The 5,033-nt window shown below is 38.1% G+C and overlaps 1 long non-coding RNA gene across 2 annotated transcripts in view; it reads left to right on the top strand.

The window, feature by feature from the left end:
- The window catches only part of LOC114068322, an 11,758-nt gene that overhangs the window by 4,009 nt on the left and 2,716 nt on the right, over positions 1-5,033 (top strand). Inside the window, exons 2-3 of one of the 2 annotated variants that reach the window (XR_003573563.1) lie at positions 1,868-1,888; positions 2,491-2,677. The exons of the other annotated variant lie outside the window; for it this stretch is intronic. This is a non-coding gene — a long non-coding RNA (uncharacterized LOC114068322). Of the gene's footprint in view, positions 1-1,867; positions 1,889-2,490; positions 2,678-5,033 lie in introns of those variants that run through there. 2 annotated transcript variants of the gene reach the window in all.

Here is a 5,033-nt window from a genome sequence, read left to right as displayed (position 1 = left end):
GTCTAAGTAGATGCATCCACCATTCTATCCTATCTTCTTCCAAGTAGTGGAAGATCTGCCTTAGGAAAAAAGTGTAGAAATTTACCGTAAATTACTTTCCCTTCTGCTCAAAGTTTGCCACATCAACAAATGGTGCGTTTTTATCTTCCTTTACAAGTGGAATAATCTGAGAGAGGGAACATTTTTCTTACAGAAAGTCTTTAACAGGTGGCAAATGTAGCCATGAACAACGTGTCAACCTTGAACAACATCACTATGTTTCCTTGCTGGCAAATATGGTTTGCTCTAGAAGTAAAGTTTGGATTCAAGGTAAATAACAAATATAAAAGTAGAAAAGCAGCTGTGAGCAATTCTCTACTTACTTCAGTCAGAAAAAGTGAATACACCTATTTTGCTGAATTATCACCTATTATCACTTTAGTATCCTCTTCAAAGAGATGGTTCTCCCTTCAAACCAATTAGTTCCTTTGCTTTACTGTCCAGTCCACAAACTTCCCATTAGCTTTTACCCAAGTCAAGATCTCAACTCAGATCACAAGAAATTAAATATTACCACGTATTGCACCATCCATTTCCAAGAAGCAGCTTCCACACAGCAAGATAATTAAAGGGTATCTTTCACAGCATGAAATCTCTGTGGGATAAGCATGGCAAAAAGAAACCCCAAAAATATTCAGAAAGTAAGATTTTCTTTTAAAAATAGCTTGCCATTTACCAACAACAACAAAAAAATTATAGAGTATGGCAAAGAAATAGATTTTATTCCTTCATAATCTTTCACAGGTATACTCTTTTGAATACAAAAATGTGCTAAGTTTCTTGGGTGTAATTTTAAAATGAAAGAAAATTATGAAGAAATATATACAATATAGAGGCCTGTATAGTGTGGGGAGAATTTCAAGTCTAATTGGTTTGAAAGAGTACAAACTCGGGCAAATGCAGTCTTGCTTTTGCAAAATCTCATTGTATTTACATGTGCAATGCTGAGAAGTCCCTGACATGACAAATGTCAAGTACAAGTACTGGATTACTCTGCCTCAGCATCACTATGCACATCAGTTGACACACAAAGATAAGCCTAATGACTCAGACGACTCAGAAAATGAAAAACAGAAGTTGTCAGTAAGAACAGCTTGCAAAACAAAACACAGAGAGGGCTGTGCTGCCTCTGCAAGCATCCAAAAAGAACACAAAAACACTGCCAATGGAAGGACGCAAAAATAAAAGAGAACAAATGCAAAACAAGTCTACAGTTTCATTTCTCTCAAAATTCTCTGTGACCAACCCTTTACAAACAGGTTAGTCAGAAAATATGGATTTGGATTCCAGATCAAATCCATGTACCTTTTACATGTGTTTAAATAGAGCATTCAAGCCTATTCCAATTATATTCCTGAACCTTTTACAATATCATAGCTTAGTGAAGCAACAAGACATATAACTTTCAGGAAAATAACATAACAGGGTTAGTTTGCCAGCCAACTGGCTACCAAAGACAAATCTTGAGGGATGTACAGAGCTTGGCAGCTCGTTCAACACTCATCATAATTTGAATCCATTACAGTCAGCCATCAAATCTACTTCTTTCCACTATGCTGGCTTTTTTAAAAGAAAGAGAGAAAGGATTTTATTTTGAAATTAGTAACTTCCGTTCTCTCTGCACATTACGGTTTGCAGGTTAGTCTGTAATACCCTAATTAACACCATAAAAAAGGCATGGTAGGAGACAAAATTAGAAAGGGAAGTAAGAACAAACATAGATTTCTGCTTTTCTGCCTGGCAGGAGTATCTAAACAGAGACAGAACTGGGTTTCACAGGCTGCCATTCAGATGTTTACAGTGGCTAATCAATGCAATTCACTCATAGGAAGAAGGTCCCATGCAGGAGGTCAGTAGTAGCAATGAAGAAAAGAACCTTTGCCTCAGCAGTACCTACCACTGAACACCCACCTTCTCTACCCAGCAGGTTCAGCATCCACAGAGTTTGTAGGTTTTTTCTCAGTTGTCTAATGATGTCAGCTCTGATTGAAAAACTCCTATTTGCTTCCAGGGCAGCAAACTCAGATTGATACTGTGTGACTCAGAGAGGCTCATTTCTGTATCAGATGGCTAATACAGAAATCATACATAGAGAGGTGAACCTTTTCATCTTGGAGCAGATGATTGTGAAAACCATTTATGTAATTATTCAAATTGCTTGAGTTACTGTTGGTAGAGAAGGTTCATTTAGGTTAAACCCTTTTTGGAGGATAACCTGAGCTTAAATAGTACAAAATTAAAAACATATTCAGTAACTATATTTCAAGACCTATTGTTTTACTCCCATTATTTGGAACAGGTAAACAAATGAACATCTGTGGATCTTTGCAACAGAAATTTTTAAAGCTAACCTATGTCAGATTTGATGTCTCAGCCAAGCGTAAGACTTTAATCATTGCTGTATGAATACAACACAGATAATGGTTCAGTGAACTTACTGCTCTGTAACAGCAGCTGAATGCATCAACAATACCTTTGACCATTTCTGACTCAAGATCCCTCAGTCCTTTCCTGAGGAAAGGCAATGGATATTTGGTTGCACCAAGGCTATTGGACTGTCTGATGTCAGGTCTGTGTGAACAGAAGGAAGATCCTTGAGAACATTCCCACTGGCACTCTGTGGGGGTCAAACTCTGTGGAAGACTTCATGAAAATTTAACAGAGACAATTCAGAGATAATAACAAAAAACACAGCACAACAGTAGATCTCAGAATGCTTTACAAGACAGGTATTATTCATGTTTGCAGCGAGAGAAACAGAGACAGCTATAGCAGTAAGGGCGAGTTTCAAGGCAGTGAGAGTTGTTCCAGCAGGTCAAAGGAATGAGTCAGCATTATCTGTACTTACATTTTTTGTCCCAGATGCTAAATGGGCCTAAATCAGTGTTCACTGAATAAACTGCAGGATCTTGCAGAGAGCCAAATGAGCTTTGCAGCAAATCTTAGACACACATCCTGATTTAAGCAACAACCAACTAAGCACAGATGCAAGAAAAACCACTCCTTGAAACAACCCCAATCAAGAAAAGAGCTAATATCAGAGAATTTCAAGATCCATTTGACTGAATTACCTATCTGAAAGGTTTTATCACCTGTGAATGCCTCAACTGTGACCTTTGCAGAGTAGATGTGCTTAGTTACAGTGATTGTGAAACTTTACTAACTCTACCATACCTTCATCTGTTCCCACTGTACCCCACAGCCTCTTGTCTCTCTGTACACTTCCCTCTTACAGCTTCATGAGTATGTTCCATCCCTGTTGAAGTCTGACAGGGGTGAGAGTGGTGTGCTGTCCCATGAACATGTCCAGTATGATTTCCAAAAACTATTTATATATATATATATATATATCCTTTAAATAATAAAGGATATACTGCTGGTCTATTAGCAATATATTCCCAGTAATATGCTCTAGTGATTTAATTATAACAACAAAATACAAAAAAGAACTGGAGATAATAATTTTAATTGCTTAGCTTGCTATCTTGCTCTACAATGCCTCCTTCCACACACAGATAAATAACCTACATATTTAAATAAACAATCAAAGCAATGGTTTGGAAACTGCTGGCATCAGTGATTTTAGACTATGAACCACAGCTCATGACTTTTTTCCCTTAAACACTCTTGTTCAATAGAATGAAATTACTTACAAGGGACACAGAAGTTTTCTTTCTCCTTCTTTTCTAATAGGAAACAACCAGATTAATAGTGAAAATATCAATACTACATTATCCACTTGACAAGAACGCTGGGAAGAACAGATGTGGTGTAAGTCCCAAAAATGTCTTGCCTTGCAGAACTCATGCTTCATTCCATTTTGGACCAGCCCTCCATCTATCACCTGCAACTCCACTGCTGACGACTGGCTGTGAATGTTATTTGAATATGTGTGAATTTGAATGATATTTGAGGCAGAATGCACTGGGTCTGGCTGGGATTGCTGGCCTGCTGAGCAGTACTTGCTCAGTGTTAGAGCTTTCTCTTTTCCTTGGCCCTGGAGGTGAGCAAGAATTTGAGCAGGGACACAGCCTAGGCAGCTGTTCCAAACTGAACAAAGGGATATTCCATGCTGCACAACATCATGATCGGCACTAAAGGGACTTGGAGGAAGACAGTGCTTGGAGTCTAGTGAGCCCTACTAGTCTACTTGTGGAAGGTGGTCAGTGATGGCCTTCACATCATTAGTTTGTGGGAGTTTTTCTCCCTTTTTGTTTATTATACTGTTTATCTCAACATACAGATTTCTTCACTGTGTGGGGAAGTGTCATGCTTAGCTACTGGCTGGGTTAAAACCATCACACTGAGATAAAAAAATAAACATAAAATTCAAATCTGCAAAATGGAAGCTCCCACAGCATATCAGACTGGAGAGCAGGATCCCTTTCTTCCATTGCTAAAGATCTCCTTTCCTCCTTTGAGCAACCTGGAATAACGAGATACTATGAGTCCTAGGAAATAAATGAGTCTCAGAGTCATTAGGAGCAGTATTGCCTTAGGTGGGAATGCAAAATAAACAGGACTTCAAGTTCTCTTTAAAGCTTTTGCAGACATTTAAACATATATTTAAAATTACAGCTATGGGAAAGTGAATTGGTTGTAAAAAATACACTTTTTTGAACAACAGATACAAACTGATCATAGTGCCATTCATTGCTCCTTCTCAAGTGGAAATAGTTTGCCAGTGAGAGATTCATTGGAGGGCACCAGATGGTTCAGTGGAAAATGAACAAGTCTGCAGTTTGCAGGTCTGCAGGTTTTACTCTGCTCAATGGTCATGCAAGACCTTCGGGGAGATGTCCAAGATGTGCTAGGAAACGGCACAATTTTCAGTTTAAATCTTTTCAGAATGTCTTTAATTTTCAAAGGTGTTAGTCCAAGATTTTGCCTTCTACCAAGAAAACTATCATTTTGCTGTGTAGATGTTAGTAGCTCAAGCTAAACATATTACTTCATTTGCTGAACATAAAACAATTTAAAAATTAGTTGCTCCC

The sequence above is a fragment of the Empidonax traillii genome, unplaced genomic scaffold (genome assembly GCF_003031625.1).
Source record: "Empidonax traillii isolate 1590-97213 ecotype Southwest subspecies unplaced genomic scaffold, ASM303162v1 scaffold1039:size287584, whole genome shotgun sequence".
NCBI lineage: Eukaryota > Metazoa > Chordata > Aves > Passeriformes > Tyrannidae > Empidonax > Empidonax traillii.
The sequence above is the reverse complement of the archived record's forward strand: the minus strand, read 5'-3'. Positions and strand labels throughout refer to the sequence as shown.